Source organism: Heptranchias perlo, chromosome 18 (assembly GCF_035084215.1).
Source record: "Heptranchias perlo isolate sHepPer1 chromosome 18, sHepPer1.hap1, whole genome shotgun sequence".
Classification (NCBI taxonomy): domain Eukaryota; kingdom Metazoa; phylum Chordata; class Chondrichthyes; order Hexanchiformes; family Hexanchidae; genus Heptranchias; species Heptranchias perlo.
This window is the reverse complement of record NC_090342.1, coordinates 1,381,111-1,402,266: the sequence shown is the minus strand read 5'-3', so window position 1 is coordinate 1,402,266 and position 21,156 is coordinate 1,381,111. Positions and strand designations below refer to the sequence as shown.

Sequence of the window (21,156 nt, the reverse complement as noted above, 5' to 3'; positions counted from 1 at the left end):
CTCTGCTCCAAGGAAAACAACCCCAGCCTATCAAATCTCTCCTCACAGCTGCAATTTTCAAGCCCTGGCAACATTCTTGTAAATCTTCTCTGCACTCTCTCCAGAGCAATTACATCCTTCCTGTAATGTGGTGACCAGAACTGCGCACAATACTCCAGCTGTGGCCTTACCAGCGTTTTATACAGTTCCATCATTACATCCCTGCTTTTGTATTCTATACCTCGGCTAATAACAGAGAGCATTCCGTATGCCTTCTTCACAACCTTATCTACCTGTACTGCCACCTTCAGGGACCTGTGCACATGCACTCCAAGGTCTCTCACTTCCTCTACCCCTCTCAATATATTCCCGTTTACTGCATATTCCCTTTTACTGTTTGCCCTCCCTAAGTGCATTACCTCACACTTCTCCGGGTTGAACTCCATTTGACACTTTTCCACCCACTCCACCAACCCATTGATATCTTCTTGGAGTCAATTTTTGTATCATCTGCAAATTTGCCAATCATGCCCCCTACATTCAAGTCCAAATCATTAATATAAACCACAAACAGCAAGGGACCCAACACTGAGCCCTGTGACACACCACTGGAAACGGATTTCCATTCACAAAGACATCCATCGACTTTTACCCTTTATTTCCTGTTACTGAGCCAATTTTGGATCCAATTCGCCACATTTCCCTGTATCCCATCGGCTTTTACCTTTCTGACCAGTCTGCCATGTGGGACCTTGTCAAATGCCGTACTAAAATCCATGTAGACAACATCCACTGCACTACCCTCATCAATCCTCCTTGTCACTTCCTCAAAGAATTCAATCAGATTTGTAAGGTATGACCTTCCCTGAACAAATCCATGCTGACTATCCCTGATTAAACCATGCCTTTCCAAGTGACAGTTTATCCTATCTCTCAGTATTGATTCTAATAGTTTGCCCACCACCGAGGTCAGACTGACCGGCCTATAATTGTTCGGCCTTTCCCTCGTACCCTTTTTAAACAATGGTACTATGTTTGCAGTCTTCCAGTCCTCCGATACCTCCCCTGTATCTAGTGAGGATTGGAAAATGATCCTCAGAGCATCCGCTATTTCCTCCCTGGCTTCCTTCAATAGCCTAGGAAACAATCCATCCGGCCCTGGTGACTTATCAACTTTCCAGTCCCTCTAGTACTTCCTCTCTCGTTATGTTTACCTTATCCAATATTTCACACCTCTCCTCTTTAACTACTGCGTCTGGATCATCCCTTTCCTTTGAGAATACGGAGACAAAATATTCATTTAAAACCCTCCCCACATCCTCTGCTTCTACACACAAGTTACCCTTATCATCCCTGATGGGTCCCACCTTTTCCTTAACTATCCTCTTGTTCTTAATGTACTGATAAAACATCTTTGGGTATTCTTTAATCTTACTAGCCAATAATTTTTCATGCCCTCTCTTTTGTTGGCCAGGGGCTGCAGAAAGTAACCTGAGCCCAGCTGCTGATGACACACACAGGCAAGAACAACTTTTGAACTGAAGTAACCTGAGTTCAGTCGCTGGCCTGAGCTGGCTGGTACCGGTTTGAATTAGCTAAGTTTTGCGAAAGACAAAGGAGATGTGATAAGACGCAAGTCTTTATTCAGAAAAGGAGTAATGAGGTAATGCTACCTAAGTCCTTGGGACAGAGCCAATGAGGAGAAGACACAGACTAGGCGAGCAAGCCTAAACCAACGGGAGAGAGAGACAGCACAGCTTGAAGAGATAAGATTCGGAATAAGAATGAAGGATCTGGGGCGTGGAGCCAGAGCGAAGACTCCGGAGACCAACCATCGCGGAAGTGGAAGACCCTACGTCAGGGACGTAGAGACGACGTCGAGAGAGAGAGAGAATGGAACGCCTGGCCAGCGTCAGCTCTCCTCGGGGAGTGTCAGAGAAACCTAGTGAGTGTGCATTTAGATCCTAGTTTGGGTATAAAACTGTATAACCTGGTGCAAACTGCATGTCGATATCTAACCAGACGTATAAGCTATATGTATATGATCTAACGGCGTGAATAAAGTGAATTGAGAGTTAAGAGAGAATTGACTCTTCTCCTCTTTGTACTAAGCCAGTAACCGTAACCGGTGACCTCCAGTCAACACTTTGCTTTCTTTATTTCCTTTTTTACGTCATCCCTGTACTTTCTATACTCCTCTCGGCTTTCTGCAGTATTTAGTTTTCTGTGACAGTCATAAGCTTTCTTTTTCTGCTTTATCTTGCCCCGTATACTTCTAGACAACCAGGGGGCTCTAAATTTGGCAGTGCCATCATTAATTTACTTTGAGGGGATGTGTCTGCATTGTACCCGTAGAATTTCACTTTTTAGTGCCTCCCACTGGCTTGCCACTGATTTCTCCTCAAGTAGTTGTGTCCAGTCCACTTCTGCCAAATCACCTCTTAGTTCTGTAAAATTTGCCTTCCCCCAATTTAAAACGTTTACTCCTGATTTAACTCTGTCCTTTTCCATAATAATGCTAAAACTAACTGAATTGTGGTCACTATCCCCAATATGGTCATCCATTTTCACTCCACCCACTTGCCCATCTTCATTCCCCAGGACTAAATCTAGAATTGCATCCCCTCTTGTTGGGTTTGTCACGTACTGGCTAAAAAAGTTCTCCTGGTCACCGATCAAGAATTTTGCGCCCTCTGTGCCCCTCACACTGTTTGAATCCCAGTTGATGATCGGGTAGTTGAAGTCCCCGACTATTATTGCCCTCTTATTTTTACACTCAGAAATTTGCCTCCATATTTGTTCTTCTATCTCCCTTTCACTATTCGGGGGTCTATAGTTCACTCCTAGTAGTGTGACTGCCCCTTTTTTATTTCTTAGCTCAACCCATATGGCCTCAATTGATGATCCATTTAGCATATCATCCCTTCTTACAACTGTGATTGATTCTTTAACCAATAATGCTACCCCCCCTCCTTTTTTATCACCCACTCTATCCTGCCTGAAAACTCTATATCCAGGGATATTGAGCTGCCAATTATCCCCCTCTTTAAGCCAGGTTTCCGTTATAGCAATGATATCATGCTGCCATGTGTCTATCTGTGCCCTTAGCTCATCTGCTTTGTTTGTAATACTCCTTGTATTGCAGTATATACCCTTTAACCCCGTCAAATTCCTGTGCTGAACACTATTTAACCTTTGCTTCTTTTGTCTTTCTGAGTCACTAACTACGTCACTAACTGCTTTTCTCCTTCACGTTTCCTGGTCTGAATTTGTCCTATCTGTACCTGCCCTTTGGTTCCCATCCCCCTGCCATACTAGTTTAAACCCTCCCCAACAGAACTAGCAAATGCCCCCGCGAGGATATTGGTCCTGGTTCTGCTTGGGTGCAAACCGTCCAGCTTGTACAGGTCCCGCCTTTCCCAGAATCGGTCCCAATGCCTCAGGAATTTAAACCCCTCCCTCCTACACCATCTCTCAAGCCACGCATTCATCTGGTCTATTCTCCTATTTCTGCTCTCACTAGCACGTGGCACTGGGAGTAATCCTGAGATTACTACCTTAGAGGTCCTGCTTTTTAATTTATTTCGTAACTCCCTATATTCTGTTTGCAGGACCTCATCCCTTTTTTTACCGATGTCATTGGTACCGATATGGACCACGACCTCTGGCTGTTCACCCTCCCCCTTCAGAATGTCCTGCAGCCGCTCCGTGACATCCTTGACCCTAGCACCAGGGAGGCAACATACCATCCTGGAGTCACGTCTGTGGCCACGGAGACGCCTATCTGTTCCCCTTAAGATGGAATCCCCTATCACTGTTGCTCTCCCATTCTTTTTCCTCCCCTCCTGTGCAGTTGAGTCACTCGTGGTGCCACGGTCTTGGCTCTTGCTGCTTTCCCCTGATAAGCCATCTCCCCCAACAATATCCAAAGCAGAATATCTGTTTGAGAGGGAGATGGCCCCAGGGGACTCCTGCTCTACCTGCCTAGTCCTTTTACTCTGCCTGGCAGTCACCCATTTCCTTTCTGCCTGCGTAATCTTTACCTGCGGTGTGACCACCTCACTGAACGTGCTATCCACGATAGTCTCAACATCGCGGATGCTCCACAGTGAATCCACCCGCAGCTCCAGCTCCGAAATGCGGTTAGCCAGTAGCTGCAGCTGGACACACTTCCTGCACACATGGTCGCCAGGGACACTGGTAGTGTCCATGACTTCCCACATAGTGCAGGAGGAGCATATCACGGGTGTGAGCTGTGCTGCCATGACTTGCCTTAGATTAAGCTCGTTAGTTACTCCCTTTAAGGAGTTTACTCCTTTAAATTACTCTTAATTTAGAGAATGTTAACTACACGAAGGACCTTGATTCACTAAAAAACACTACTTGCTATGACTAAATTAAGTTTAGTTTTTTTTTTAAAGTTTAGTTTTATGCTATAAGTTACTGAGCCCACAGTCCTAAGAAAGAAAACAGAAGAGACACTCACCACCAACCACCGACCTGCCTTACCTGTGACGTCACACTGCAGTTTTGTTTCGTTGTTGCTGTGACCCGCCCTCGGTACACTCCTCTCCCCCCTCGGTACACTCCTCTCCCCCCTCGGTACACTCCTCTCCGCCCTCGGTACACTCCTCTCCCCCCTCGGTACACTCCTCTCCGCCCTCGGTACACTCCTCTCCCCCCTCGGTACACTCCTCTCCGCCCTCGGTACACTCCTCTCCGCCCTCGGTACACTCCTCTCCGCCCTCGGTACACTCCTCTCCCCCCTCGGTACACTCCTCTCCCCTCTCGGTACACTCCTCTCCCCCCTCGGTACACTCCTCTCCCCTCTCCCCCCTCGGTACACTCCTCTCCCCCCTCGGTACACTCCTCTCCCCCCTCGGTACGCTCCTCTCCCCCCTCGGTACACTCCTCTCCCCCCTCGGTACGCCCCTCTCCCCCCTCGGTACACTCCTCTCCGCCCTCGGTACACTCCTCTCCCCCCTCGGTACACTCCTCTCCCCCCTCGGTACGCCCCTCTCCCCCCTCGGTACACTCCTCTCCCCCCTCGGTACACTCCTCTCCCCTCTCCCCCCTCGGTACACTCCTCTCCCACCTCGGTACACTCCTCTCCCCCCTCGGTACACTCCTCTCCCCCCTCGGTACGCTCCTCTCCCCTCTCGGTACGCCCCTCTCCCCTCTCGGTACGCCCCTCTCCGCTCTCGGTACGCCCCTCTCCGCTCTCGGTACACTCCTCTCCCCCCTCGGTACGCCCCTCCCCGCCCTCGATACGCCCCTCTCCGCCCTCGGTACGCCCCTCTCCGCCCTCGGTACGCCCCTCTCCCCCCTCGGTACGCCCCTCTCCCCCCTCGGTACGCCCCTCTCCCCCCTCGGTACGCCCCTCTCCCCCCTCGGTACGCCCCTCTCCGCCCTCGGTACGCCCCTCTCCCCCCTCGGTACGCCCCTCTCCCCCCTCGGTACGCCCCTCTCCCCCCTCGGTACGTCCCTCTCCCCCCTCGGTACGCCCCTCTCCCCCCTCGGTACGCCCCTCTCCCCCCTCGGTACGCCCCTCTCCCCTCTCGGTACGCCCCTCTCCGCTCTGCTGACTAAACAAATGCACCTCACCCCTTACTGCACTGAATCCCCCAGAGCTCTGTAAATTTTTCCCCTTCAAGTATTTATCCAATTCCCTTTTGAAAGTTATTATTGAATCTGCTTCCACCGCCCTTTCAGGCAGCGCATTCCAGATCAGAACAACTCGCTGCGTAAAAATTCTTTTCCTCATCTCGCCTCTGGCTCTTTTGCCAATCAGCTCAAATCTGTGTCCTCTGGTCACCGACCCTTCTGCCACTGGAAACAGTTTCTCCTTATTTACTGTATCAAAACCCTTCATGATTTTGAACACCTCGATCAAATCTCCCCTTAACCCTCTCTAAGGAGAACCAGTTGGGTTTTTACAACAATCTGGCAGATTTCCTGGTCCTTATCTAGTTCCAGGACACAAATCAGATTGAATTTAATTTATTAGCCACAGTGGGATTTGAACACATGATTACTGGGCTGTTACCTCAGTCCCATAGTCACTAGGCTACAATATCCATTTGCCTACAACACAACAGTGACTACACTTTAAATGTAATTCATTGGCTGTGGAACACTCTATAGAAATGTAGGACTCTTTCTTTCTTTCTTTCTTTCTTTCCTAAAACTTGCTTCTATCTTTTTATGCAGTGATATGGGTGCTGTACAACCTGAATATATTTCTACACACGTATATTGTCTTTAGTTGATATCCAAAAGCTGTCAGACAATGCCGACAAATTAAAAGCATCCTACCTATAGTTGTCCCTTAGTCACAGTAAACTTCACACAAACAAGTAAAGGGTTCCCAGCCTCACAACACCATCAATACATTTGGAAATGGTTCTGTTACATTGTCGTCACACTCATTTATGAGGCATTATAGATCTCTGATGATTGGCTGGACTTTCTCTCAAACACAAAGCACCCTACACTTGAGGTATCCCTCGTCCTCTCACATCAGGGTGATTGACAGCTGCGGTCCAAACTAGACTTCAGAAACCTTCATAGGATTTGGATCTAGCCCTGAAATAACTAAACTTATTCTTTCTAGTCTAGCTCCACCTACTGACCTGTTATATAAAATCATAGAATTATAGAAATTTATGGCACAGAGGAGGCCATTCGACCCATCGTGTCTGTGCTGGCCAAAAAAGAGATTTCCAGACTAACCCCCACTTCCCAGCTCTTGGTCCGTAGCCCTGTAGGTTACGGCTCTTCAGGTGCACATCCAGGTATTTTTTTAATGAGTTGAGGGTTTCTGCCTCTACCACCCTTTCAGGCAGTGAGTTCCAGACCCCCACCACCCTCTGGGTGAAAACATTTCTCCTCAGCTCCCCTCTAATCCTTCTACCAATTACTTTAAATCTATGCCCCCTGGTTATTGACCTCTCTGCTAAGGGAAATAGGTCCTTCCTATCCACTCTATCTGGGCCCCTCATAATTTTACACACCTCAAATTAACTTGGAAATATATCGCCGTTCCTTCATCGTCGTTGGGTCAAAATCCTGGAACTCCCTTCCTAACAGCACTGTGGGAGAACCGTCACCACACGGACTGCAGCGGTTCAAGAAGGCGACTCATCACCACCTTCTCAAGGGTGATTCAGGATGGGCAATAAATGCCGGCCTCGCCAGCGACGCCCACATCCCATGAATAAATTTTTTAAAAACACTGCCGACCTGCACCGACACCCCACCAACTGCCACCGACTCACCACCAAATAACACCACACTCTGCCAATTCCATGTGTGCACCAATACACTGCCAACCTACATAAACACACCAGCAACTCCTGTTTACAATCTGTGTACATCCCTGTGTGTGCATTAGAATGTCACTAACACAAGTGCCAGTTCACGCCTACTTTTGTTAGCTGCTACATTTTTCAAACATTTTGGTGAATATACCCAGCACTGCTGAGGCAGTTGGAGGGTCTAAATTAATAAGCAGAACCTCAAAGGTAATAATCTCTGGAAATATATCGCCGTTCCTTCATCGTCGCTGGGTCAAAATCCTGGAACTCCCTCCCTAACAGCACTGTGGGAGAACCTTCACCACACGGACTGCAGCCGTTCAAGAAGGCGGCTCACCACCACCTTCTCAAGGGCAATTAGGGATGGGCAACAATGCCGGCCTCGCCAGCGACGCCCACATCCCATGAACGAATAAAAAAAATAAAAGTTTTGAGGTGCGATTATCACACTTGAGGTCTCGTGTAACTTTTTGTGTAACATTTAAGAAGACACCCTGTTTGACCTGGGCCTTTGGTAAGTGCAATCCGTCTCTAACTGACCCAGGAACACACAGCAGTAACACCTTTAAGCCTTAAAGGGACTCATTAAAGTTACAGACAGTTGCAGTTTAGGAACAGAATAATACATTGCGAATGTGGGAAATCTGTTCGCATGAAATGGATTTTAACCTAAAAAAAAATCAGTGGTTTCAAATTCAATTCACCTCGGCCACTTTTACTGTGAGATTGAAGAGGTGCAACATACAAACCCAACACTCTCATCTACACAAAACAATAAAACAAAGAACTACTTGCATTTATACAGCGTTTTTAATACAGAAAAACATCCCAAGGTGCTTCACAGGAGCATAAATCAAACAAAAATTGACACCGAGCCACATAAGGAGATATTAGGACAGGTGAACAAAAGCTCGGTCAAAGAGGTAGGTTTTAAGGAGCGTCTTAAAGGGGGAGAGAGAGGCGGAGAGGTTTAGGGAAGGAATTCCAGAGCTTAGGGCCCAGGCAGCTGAAGGCACGGCCACCAATGATGGAGCGATTAAAATCGGGAATGCGCAAGAGGCCAGAATTGGAGGAGCGCAGAGATCTCGGAGGGTTGTAGGGCTGGAGGAGGTTACAGAGATAGGGAGATGGAGGGGGTTACAGAGATAGGGAGGGGGATGGAGGGGGTTACAGAGATAGGGAGGGGGATGGAGGAGGTTACAGAGATAGGGAGATGGAGGGGGTTACAGAGATAGAGAGGGGGATGGAGGGGGTTACAGAGATAGAGAGGGAGATGGAGGGGGTTACAGAGATAGGGAGATGGAGGGGGTTACAGAGATAGGGGAGGGGGATGGAGGGGTTTACAGAGATAGGGAGGGGGATGGAGGGGGTTACAGAGATAGGGAGGGGGATGGAGGGGGTTACAGAGATAGGGGAGGGGGATGAAGGGGGTTACAGAGATAGGGAGGGGAGGGGGTTACAGAGATAGGGGAGGGGGATGGAGGGGGTTACAGAGATAGGGAGGGGGATAGAGGGGGTTACAGAGATAGGGAGGGGGATAGAGGGGGTTACAGAGATAGGGAGGGGGATAGAGGGGGTTACAGAGATAGGGGAGGGGGATGGAGGGGGTTACAGAGATAGGGGAGGGGAATGAAGGGGGTTACAGAGATAGGGAGGGGGATGGAGGGGGTTACAGAGATAGGGAGGGGGATGGAGGGGGTTACAGAGATAGGGGAGGGGGATGGAGGGGGTTACAGAGATAGGGAGGGGGATGGAGGGGGTTACAGAGATAGGGAGATGGAGGGGGTGACAGAGATAGGGAGATGGAGGGGGTTACAGAGATAGGGAGATGGAGGGGGTGATGGGGTGTAATTTCTTCAAGCTCCTATTTTAAATTCAGCGTGTGAAATGTTCGACTTTCCACAAGCTGGTGATTTGCAAGTCACCAGGACGAATGCCTGGCTGCTTTTACTGATAAATAAACTCTTTAATTTTGAACTAGTTATGCTGGTGAGGGACATGACCCTATGTGATGTGACACCGTCAGGATTAGTTCCAGGTTGAAATGACCCCAGTGATTTTTGGAGCACGGTCTCAGGCCCCGTCACGGCTCAGATCCCCCTCACTCACTGCAGGAGGGAGGGAGCAGAGCTCTCAGGACAGGACATCATGAAGGGTGAAAATAAATGAGGAAAATCAGCAGGCACTGATTAGGTGAGACCAAAGTTTGGTGTTAAAAGTCTCGAGATTGTCGAGGGGAGAGATGGAGGTAAAAGAGGAGGTTCCACAGTTTGGGCTTAATACAAATAATAAAAAGAAAGGGTCTGTATTTATACAGCGTCTCTCACAAACTCAGGACATCCCAAAGCACTTTACAGCCAATGAATTACTTTGAAGTGTAGTCACTGTTGTGATGTAGGAAATGCAGCAGCCAATTTGCGCACAGCAAGATCCCACAAACAGCAATGAGATAAAGAGCAGATAATCTGTTTTTGTGATGTTGGTTGAGGGATAAATATTGGCCAGGACACCACGGAGAACTCCCCTGCTCTTCTTCGAATAATGCCATGGGATCTTTAACGTCAACCTGAGATGGGGCAAACGGGGCCTCGATTTAATGTCTCATTAAAAGATGGCACCTCTGACAGTGCGGCGCTCCCTCAGTACTGACCCTCCGACAGTGCGGCGCTCCCTCAGTACTGACCCTCCGACAGTGCAGCGCTCCCTCAGTACTGACCCTCCGACAGTGCAGCGCTCCCTCAGTACTGACCCTCCGACAGTGCGGCGCTCCCTCAGTACTGACCCTCCGACAGTGCGGCGCTCCCTCAGTACTGACCCTCCGACAGTGCAGCGCTCCCCCAGTACTGACCCTCCGACAGTGCAGCGCTCTCTCAGTACTGACTCTCCGACAGTGCAACACTCTCTCAGTACTGACCCTCCGACAGTGCTGCGCTCCCTCATTATTGACCCTCCGACAGTGCAGCACTCCCTCAGTACTGACCCTCCAACAGTGCAGTGCTCCCTCAGTACTGACCCTCCGACAGTGCGGCGCTCCCTCAGTACTGACCCTCCAACAGTGCAGTGCTCCCTCAGTACTGACCCTCCGACAGTGCTGCGCTCCCTCATTATTGACCCTCCGACAGTGCAGCGCTCCCTCGGTACTGACCCTCCGACAGTGCAGCGCTCCCTCGGTACTGACCCTCCGACAGTGCAGCGCTCCCTCAGTACTGACCCTCCGACAGTGCAGCGCTCCCTCGGTACTGACCCTCCGACAGTGCAGCGCTCCCTCAGTACTGACCCTCCGACAGTGCAGCGCTCCCTCAGTTATGCACTGGGGCGTTAGTCTGGATATTGTGATCGAGTCTCTGGAGTGGGACCTGAACCCATGACCTCTGACCCAGAGGTGAGAGTGCTGCCCCCTGAGCCGTGTCTAACACGATTGGACCATGGATCTATTTTCACTTCACACGGTGTTACCAGGAGCTCCTAAAGCCCCGGTGCCAGAGCAGTGAGCGGCTTCATACTGCTTTCAGGTTTGGAATAGTCGATGTGAATCTGCTCTCCAAACATGCAGCAAGCTCTCATTAGATTCTGTCTGTTTGCTTGGGGGAAAATGAGAATGTTCTTTTCGAGTCGGAGACAGTGTAATGAGCCTTGGTTTCAGCACAGAGACTTTCTGCTGCCAGGGGCATCCCATTCACTGCCTCTGTGCTGCTCATTCCAGCTGTTACTGAACATCCACCTTGTGCTCCAAAGGCACCTAAGACTCCGTCTGTGCCTTCCCCAGGGTGCTCTGCTCACACCTACCCACCAGAGCACCAGCCTTACACACTCTGCTTATCATATCCCATAATATGCTTCACATAATATGCCTCTGGCAAAAGAGCCGGAGGCAACATGAGGAAACATTTCTTTTTCGCAGCGAGTTGTGATGATCTGGAATGCACTGCCTGAAAGGGTGGTGGAAGCAGATTCAATAATAACTTTCAAAAGGGAATTGGATAAATACTTGAAGGGGAAAAAATTGCAGAGCTCTGGGGAAAGAGCAGGGGAATGGGACTAATTGGATCGCTCTTTCACAGAGCCAGCATTGGCACGATGGGCCGAATGGCCTCCTTCTGTGCTGTACCTACTATGATATGTGCGGTGTCACTCAATTAAAATTCTGACTATTGTTTGAGTATAAGATTCTACAGGCTGAGTATTGCATTTGACACGGGACTTGGTGAGAGAGGGGACGTACTAACAGGGCAAGGAGTAAGGAGTGAGTCTTCAGTTTGGGGTCATCTCTCCATTGGGGCCCGTTCTCCTGTACAATAGACGGAGGCAGCAGACCGAAACTAACAATGGCAGAGCCTGATTTGTACATGTTGGAAGTAAAGTGGAGCTGGACCAAACCTCATTCGGGGAATTGTATTCTGAGCCATTTAAAGGGGTCACACTGGGAAAGATTGTTTAGGGATTGAAGATTTGAACTGTAGCAGCTCATCTCGGATGTCCAAGATGCTTGGTATGATGGTGCATTGGTTCTGTTACTGGACTAATAATCCCAGTAAATGTGAGTTCAAATCCCTCCATTGCAGTTTGAGAACTTGAATTCAGTTTTAAAGAAATATCAGTAAAAGTGACCGTGAAGCTGTCGGATTGTCATAAAAACCCAACTGATTAATTAATGGCCTTTTAGGGAAGGAAACCTGCCGTCCTTACCCGGACTGGGCCTATAGGTGACTCCAGTCCCACACCAACATGGTTGACTCTTAACTGCCCTCTGAAGTGGCCGAGCGAGACACTCAGTGTATCAAACCATTACAATCAGGGCAACTAGGGATGGGCAATAAATGCCGGCAACACCCACATCCCCGAGAATGTATTCAAATAAAGGTCTTCACTGATCCCGTTGGTGTGGTTAGGTTGGTGTGGTTAGGTTGGTGTGGTTAGGTTGGTGTGGTTTGGTTGGTATGGTTAGGTTGGTGTGGTTAGGTTGGTGTGGTTTGGTTGGTATGGTTAGGTTGGTGTGGTTTGGTTGGTGTGGTTAGGTTGGTATGGTTTGGTTGGTATGGTTTGGTTGGTATGGTTTGGTTGGTGTGGTTAGGTTGGTGTGGTTTGGTTGGTATGGTTAGGTTGGTGTGGTTTGGTTGGTATGGTTAGGTTGGTGTGGTTAGGTTGGTATGGTTTGGTTGGTGTGGTTAGGTTGGTATGGTTTGGTTGGTATGGTTAGGTTGGTGTGGTTAGGTTGGTATGGTTAGGTTGGTATGGTTAGGTTGGTATGGTTTGGTTGGTGTGGTTAGGTTGGTATGGTTTGGTTGGTATGGTTTGGTTGGTATGGTTAGGTTGGTGTGGTTAGGTTGGTGTGGTTTGGTTGGTGTGGTTAGGTTGGTATGGTTTGGTTGGTATGGTTAGGTTGGTGTGGTTAGGTTGGTGTGGTTTGGTTGGTATGGTTAGGTTGGTGTGGTTAGGTTGGTGTGGTTTGGTTGGTGTGGTTAGGTTGGTATGGTTAGGTTGGTGTGGTTTGGTTGGTATGGTTAGGTTGGTGTGGTTAGGTTGGTATGGTTTGGTTGGTATGGTTAGGTTGGTGTGGTTTGGTTGGTATGGTTAGGTTGGTGTGGTTTGGTTGGTGTGGTTAGGTTGGTATGGTTAGGTTGGTGTGGTTTGGTTGGTATGGTTAGGTTGGTGTGGTTAGGTTGGTATGGTTAGGTTGGTATGGTTAGGTTGGTGTGGTTAGGTTGGTGTGGTTAGGTTGGTATGGTTAGGTTGGTATGGTTAGGTTGGTATGGTTAGGTTGGTGTGGTTAGGTCACCGATCACACGGGACGGCTTCAGGTTCCATGTCAGTGAGGACTCACCACCATCAGGTTTAACTCCAAGTCTTGTCGTTTGTTTAGGTCTCAGGGACAGAGAGAAAGAGTCTCCACTTTCTTTTACTTCTGAGTTTATTTATGATCATGTAATATTTCAGCATAACATTATAGATGTGCTTCTACTCACTCGCTTTCCTCTGACAGATCCTGGGTCCTTCCTCATCAACAGTCTGTAGGCTCTTCCATCCATCCCTCATCCAGCTTACCCTGTCCCAATGTTCCCTGCCTCTCGCTCATTCCTCTACTCCATCATTAGCAGTGGCACCTCCCGCCTTCAAACTTTTATAACACCCTTAATTACAATTCAGGAAATGTCGTCTTCTTGACTTTGGCAGTTTATCTTGCAGATTTTCCCCCAACTTCTGCTTATTTAGGAGAAAATGGCCGATGAAATTTAACACTGAGAAATGCGAAGTGATACATTTTGGTAGGAAGAACGAGGAGAGACAATATAAACTAAAGAGTACAATTCTAAAGAGGGTGCAGGAACAGAGAGATCTGGGGGTATATGTGCACAGGCCATTGAAGGTGGCAGGACAGGTTGAGAAAGTGGTTAAAAAGCATACAGGATCCTGGGCTTTATAAATAGAGGCACAGAGTTCAAAAGCAAGGAAGTCACGATGAACCTTTATAAACACTGGTTCGACCACAACTGGAGTATTGTGTCCAATTCTGGACATGCACTTCAGGAAGGATGTGAAGGCCTTAGAGAGGGTGCAGAAAAGATTTACTAGAATGATTCCAGGGATGAGGGACCTCAGTTACATGGATAGACTGGAGAAGCTGGGGTTGTTCTCTTGAGGGCAGGGAAGATTGAGAGGAGATTTGAGAGGTGTTCAAAATCATGAGGGGTCTAGACAGTGTAAATAAAGAAAAATTGTTCCCACTGGCGGAAGGGACATGAACCAGGGCACACAAGTTTAAGGTGATTGGCAAAAGAACCAAAGGCGACATGAGGAAAAACTTTTTTATGCAGGGAGTGATTATGATCTGGAATGCGCTGCCTGAGGGGGTGGTGGAAGCAGGGCCAATTGTGGCTTTCAAAAAGGAATTAGATAGGTACCCGAAGGAGAAAAATCTGCAGGGCTACGGGGAAAAAGCGGGGGAGTGGGACCAGCTGGATTGCTCTTAGAGAGAGCCGACACAAGCTCGATGGGCTGAATGGCCTCCTTCTGTTTCGTGACCATTCTATGGTTCTATGATTCTATGTTTTTACATCAGTGTCTTCCTTCCCAATTCCATTCTCTTTTTTAAGACCATGACGTTACCTCACGCCCTGTGAGCACGAGTTCACAACAGTCTGGACTTTTCCATCCTGTCTATTATTTCCAAAGGTTAATTTTTTTTACTGTGAAGCATTATTTTGTATTTTGTTAACAGCATTTTGCTAATTAGTTATACACAAAATCCCATCCAGTTACAGGAATTTCAACTAGTAATTTATTAACAGTCAATACCCAATGTGTCCTCCCGCCAAACCCCTCCCCTCCCTGCACAGGTACCAGTGAGGATACAGGACCAGGCTGCTCACAGAGTGGTACAGAGGAACAGCTCGCACGGGGACCCTGTAGGACGAGGCCCACCTCAGTCCCAAGAGGCTCACAATGGCACACATCGTCCCGCATACACCACTGCCCCCGACCCAGCTCACTGGAGCAGCACCAGGTTAGGGTTAAATTCACACCTCACAGCCAGGTGAGCGAATTCTAAATCACAGCAGCAAGATCGCTTAGTGTCGGTGACTTGAAGTATCTAGGAATTGATGGGAAACCTTGAATCCCAACCCTGCCAGTAATCGGTTCTGCCGTAGTCTTCCCGCCTCTGAGCCGGAAGGTTAAGGGTCAGAGCCCCACACACCGGACGGTCCCGGTGAGCGGAGATGAAAGTTCTGGAGCGACAGGTTTAACCTAACCTGCCCATTGGGAAACTGACAGGATCGGATACAACGTGGTTTTACACCCTCCCGATTTCACTCTCCGTTGAAGTCAGCATTGGGCGGGGTGTGAAATCGGAGTTCCACTCGACCCTGTGGGATTCATGAGGGTTCAGTTAAAATCACCAACCTCCCCCAGTCTCTGAATACTGGGCTGACAGCACTCAGCGGGATAGTCGTGTCTGGTGGGAGCACAGTAGTGATTCCCCATCACACCCAGTGGGATAGTCGTGTCTGGTGGGAGCACAGTCGTGATTCCCCATCACACCCAGAGGGATAGTCGCGTCTGGTGGGAGCACAGTAGTGATTCCCCATCACACCCAGTGGGATAGTCGTGTCTGGTGGGAGCACAGTCGTGATTCCCCATCACACTCAGTGGGATAGTCGTGTCTGGTGGGAGCACAGTCGTGATTCCCCATCACACCCAGAGGGATAGTCGTGTCTGGTGGGAGCACAGTAGTGATTCCCCATCACACCCAGAGGGATAGTCGTGTCTGGTGGGAGCACAGTAGTGATTCCCCATCACACCCAGTGGAATAGTCGTGTCTGGTGGGAGTACAGTAGTGATTCCCCATCACACCCAGTGGGTCGGGAGCTGTGAGTCAGTTAACGAATTACAGAAACAGCCCAGAGCACAATTTACTGGATGTAAAAGGCAGTGGAAGAAATGGGTTGTCTCAGGTGTCACTGAGCAGGGACGAGGAGAATGAATGTGTTTGGGTCTGGTGGTATCACCAGCTACATCATTAAATAAATTTAAAACAGAAATAGACAGTTTCCTAGAAGTAAAGGGAATTAGGGGTTACGGGGAGCGGGCAGGAAATTGGACATGAATTTAAATTTGAGGTTAGGATCAGATCAGCCATGATCTTATTGAATGGCGGAGCAGGCTCGAGGGGCCGATTGGCCTACTCCTGCTCCTATTTCTTATGTTCTTATGTTCTTATCACTGAGTCACTGAATGTTGGGGTGGTTTTGAGGAAACAGTTTTAGAAATGTTGAATCTGCCACAGACTGAGACAGAAGGAGCAGGTGCTCAATCTTTAATATATTTGTACCCGTGCTGTCCGGTCCCACTCGTAATTATTCTCGTACTTTATATCACCTCAGTAAAGAGCACTCATTGCCCCAAGCAGGTACTGGGTGTTGCACACAGGCAGGTAATGTCGTTATATTCTGTGATTCAATATATAAAATAAGAAAGAAAAATATTTTTAAAATGAAAAATCTTTCAATTGCAATTATGCAGCTTTACTCTGCTCACCGCTTCCCGATAATCGGATTATTAATATCAGACAGTGAGAATTCCCTGCATATCGATCCGATCTGTCGCCAGCCCAATGTTCCATAATTGGCCCATTAACAGAACACCAACCTCTCACTGTCTCAACAAACAGGCTTAATGCGATTATGCTGTGAGAGTAATGGGCTGTACTCTGGGTGTGAGCAGGATACATTAACAGCCCGATAAATCACAACACAGTAAAGAAAACCTTCCTTTCACATAACAGAATAAAGAAACAAGGCAAAATCTCCACAGCTGTAAGCAGACTGGGCATCAAGTGTGATTGGTCTGATTGTGATTTATTACAGAGCGCAAGGCAAGTAGCATTTAACAGCAAACTCCGAAATATTTAAACTTATCTTTGTTCCGAATCTCCAAGGTGCCAATATTTGTAAGTGGGAAATATTCAATTGCTGGGTAAATATATTCAACTAGAAGTGAAATTAGTGGAGCCAGACAGTCAAACCATCAACAAAAACTTGCATTTATAAAACACCTTTAACACAGTAAAACGTCCCAAGGTGCTTCACGGGAATGATTATCAAATAAAAATATGACACGAGCCACAAAAGGAGATATTTAGACAAAAGCAAAATACTGCGGATGCTGGAAACCTGAAAAGAAACAGAAAATGCTGGAGAACATAGGAACAGGAGTAGGCCATTCAGCCCCTCGTGCCTGCTCCGCCATTTGATAAGATCATGGCTGATCTGTGATCTAACTCCATATACCTGCCTTTGGCCCATATCCCTTAATACCTTTGATTGCCAAAAAGCTATCTATCTCAGATTTAAATTTAGCAATTGAGCTAGTATCAATTGCCGTTTGTGGAAGAGAGTTCCAAACTTCTACTACCCTTTGTGTCTGGAACTGTTTTGTAATCTCACTCCTGAAAGGTCTGGCTCTAATTTTTAGACTGTGTCCCCTACTCCTAGAATCCCCAACCAGCAGAAATAGTTTCTCTCTATCCACCCTATCTGTTCCCCTTAATATCTTATAAACCCCTCAGTTAATGAAGCAGTCCAAGCCCGCATACAGCAAGACCTGGACAACATCCAGGCTTGGGCTGATAAGTGGCAAGTAACATTCGCGCCAGACAAGTGCCAGGCAATGACCATCTCCAACAAGAGAGGGTCTAACCACCTCACCTTGACATTCAACAGCATTACCATCGCCAAATCCCCCACCATCAACATCCTGGGGGTCACCATTGACCAGAAACTTAACTGGACCAGCCACATAAATACTGTGGCTACAAGAGCAGGTCAGAGGCTGGGTATTCTGTGGCAAGTGACTCACCTCCTGACTCCCCAAAGCCTTTCCACCATCTACAAGGCACAAGTCAGGAGTGTGATGGAATACTCTCCACTTACCTGGATGAGTGCAGCTCCAACAACACTCAAGAAGCTCGACACCATCCAGGACAAAGCAGCCCGCTTGATTGGCACCCCATCCACCACCCTAAACATTCACTCCCTTCACTACCGGCGCACTGTGGCTGCAGTGTGTTCCATCCACAGAATGCACTGCAGCAACTCGCCAAGGCTTCTTCGACAGCACCTCCCAAACCCGCGACCTCTACCACCTAGAAGGACAAGAGCAGCAGGTACATGGGAACAACACCACCTGCACGTTCCCCTCCAAGTCACACACCATCCCGACTTGGAAATATATCGCCGTTCCTTCATCGTCGCTGGGTCAAAATCCTGGAACTCCCTTCCTAACAGCACTGTGGGAGAACCGTCACCACATGGACTGTAGCGGTTCAAGAAGGCGGCTCACCACCACCTTCGCAAGGGCAATTAGGGATGGGCAATAAATGCCGGCCTGGCCAGCGACGCCCACATCCCATGAACGAAAAAAAATAACTTCGATCAGATCACCCCGTAACCTTCGAAACTCTAGAGAATACAACCCCAATTTGTGTAATCTCTCCTCGTAACTTAACCCTTGAAGTCCAGGTATCATTCTAGTAAACCTACGCTGCACTCCCTCCAAGGCCAATATGTCCTTCCGAAGGTGCAGTGCCCAGAACTGCTCACAGTACTCCAGGTGCGGTCTAACCAGGGTTTTGTATAGCTGCAGCATAACTTCTGCCCCCTTGTACTCCAGTCCTCTCAATATAAAGGCCAGCATTCCATTAGCCTTCTTGATTATTTTCTGCACCTGTTCATGACACTTCAATGATCGATGTAACTGAACACCTAAGTCCCTTTGGACATCCACTGTTTTTAACTTTTTACCATTTAGAATGTACCCTGTTCTATCCTTTTTTGATCCAAAGTGGATGACCTCAAATTTGTCTACATTGAATTCCATTTGCCACAGTTTTGCCCATTCACCTAATCTATCAATATCCCTTTGTAATTTTATGTTTTCCTCTACACTGCTTACAATGTCACCAATTTTTGTGTCATCGGCAAACATTGATATGAGACTTTCTATGCCTTCATCTAAGTCATTAATAAATATTGTGAATAATTGAGGCCCCAAGACAGATCCCTGCGCGACTCCACTAGTCACATCCTGCCAATGTGAGTACCTACCCATTATCCCTACTCTCTGTCGCCTTTCGCTCAGCCAACTTCCTAACCAAGTCCGTACTTTTCCCTAGATTCCATAGGCTTCTATCTTAGCTAACAGTCTCTTATGTGGGACTTTATCAAATGCCTTCTGGAAGTCCATATAGATAACATCCATTGACATTCCCCTGTCCACTACTTTAGTCACCTCTTCAAGAAATTCAATCAGGTTTGTCAGGCACGACCTACCTTTCACAAATCCATGCTGGCTCTCTCTGATTAACTGAAAATTCCCGAGGTGTTCAGTCACCCTATCCTTAATTATAGACTCCAGCATTTTCCCCACAACAGATGTTAGGCTAACTGGTCTATAATTCCCTGGTTTCCCTCTCTCTCCTTTCTTAAAAAGCGGAGTGACATGTACAATTTTCCAATCTAGAAGGATGATTCCTGAATCTAGAGAACTTTGAAAGATTATAGTTAGGGCATCTGCAATGTGCTCACCTACTTCCTTTAAAACCCTGGGATGGAAACCATCTGGTCCTGGGGATTTGTCACTCTTTAGTGCTATTATTTTCTTCATTACTGTTGTTTTACTTATGTTAATTTTATCGAGTCCCTGTCCCCGATTCAATATCAGTTTTCTTGGGATTTCCGGCATGCTATCCTCTTTTTCGACTGTAAATACTGATGCAAAGTAATTATTCAACATGTCCGCCATTTCCCCATTGTCAATGACAATATCCCCACTTTCAGTTTTTAAGGGGCCAACACTGCTCCTGACCACCCTCTTTTTCCTAATATAACTATAAAAGTTCTTCGTATTGGTTTTGATATTCCTTGCGAGTTTCTTTTCATACTCTTTTTGTAGCTCTTACTATCTGTTTTGTGACCCTTTGTTGATCTTTGTATCTTTCCCATTCGCCTGGATCTGTGCCATTTTTTACCTTTTTGTATGCCCTTTCCTTATGTTTTATACTGTCCCTTACCTCTTTAGTTGTCCATGGCTGTTTTTTTTGGCAAGTAGAGTTCTTGCCCCTCAGGGGTATAAACCGATTCTGTATCATGTTAAATGTTTCTTTAAACATTTCCCACTGATCATCAGAGAAGCTCAGCAAGTGAGGCAGAGTCTGTGGAGAAAGAAATAGAGTTAATGTTTCAGGTCAAAGACCTTTTGTCAGAACTGGAAGATGTTAAAGAGTTAAAGTTTTTAAACAAGTACAGAGCGAGGGAAAGGTGGAGGGGAGGAAAGAACAAAAGGGAACTCTGTGATAGGGTAGAGGGCAGGAGTGATTAAATGACAAAAGGGATGATGGTGAAAGGTAAGGAGGGTGGTAATGGGACAAGTTAAGAGACAAAAGACAGGTCTAGATTAGCTGTAAATGGCAACAGCAGAACCATTACCAGCATTTGCTGTCCAAAAAAATGGAAGCAGTGGTTGTGATCTGAAGTTATTGAAATTAATGTTGAGTCCGGAAGGTTGTAAAGTGCCTCAACAAAAGATGAGGTGCTGTTCCTCGAGTTTCCATTGAGCTTCATTGGATCAGTGTAAGAGGCCGAGGACAGAGGGGGAGTGGGACAGGGAATTAAAGTGACAAGCGAACGGCAGGTCAGGGTCACGCTTGCAGACAGAGCGGAGGTGTTCAGCAAAGTGATCGCCCAATCTGCATTTGGTCTCCCCAATGTAGAGGAGACCGCCTTGTGAGCAGCGAATACAGTATACTAAATTTAGTAATACTTAATAATTCAGAGATGAGCGTACCAGGGAGAATGACCAGGGTGATAGTGAGTAATGGTTTTAATGGGAGCAAGGGCGTCAAAGGTGGAGGTGAGAGTGCGATTGAGCAGATTGGTAGCTGCAGAAACGTCATGGTGAATGGAGGGCCAAAGGCTAGAGAGTTGGGAATTTGAAAGTGCCAATGTAAGTGACTTGAGGGAGAATTTTTTCCAGGGGTGGACACAGAAGGAAGTGGGATTGGGAGGGGGAAGGGGGAGGTGGGTGGAGAGGAATACAAGGAAGTGATCAGAGATGGCCTTATCCGTGATTGACACGGTGGGAGTAGAGAGGCCACGTGAGATGGCAAGGTCGAGGGGGGGGCCGTGAATATGGGCAGGGGAGTTTATCTGGAGGGAGAGATTAAGGAAGAATAGGAGATTTGCGATTTTAAAACCTGAGATTTACAGAGTTATTGCTGCAATCTCCTCTGTAAAATCTGTTATCTCATCAGTGTATCGGGACTTTGTGTTTAAGGTGATGGTGAACAAACAGGACCAAAACATTAAGC

General features: G+C 47.6%; 1 protein-coding gene across 2 annotated transcripts in view; it reads right to left on the bottom strand.

Annotated features, from left to right (window-relative positions):
• Window positions 1-19,995, bottom strand: part of si:ch73-62b13.1 (Carbohydrate sulfotransferase 1-like) — a 42,585-nt gene extending 22,590 nt beyond the window's left edge. For both annotated transcript variants that reach the window (XM_068000009.1, XM_068000011.1), the window contains exon 1: window positions 19,861-19,995. The gene's annotated coding sequence lies outside the window, so the exon portion shown is untranslated. The remainder of the gene's footprint in view (window positions 1-19,860) is intronic.
• Between the last annotated feature and the right edge of the window lie 1,161 nt (window positions 19,996-21,156).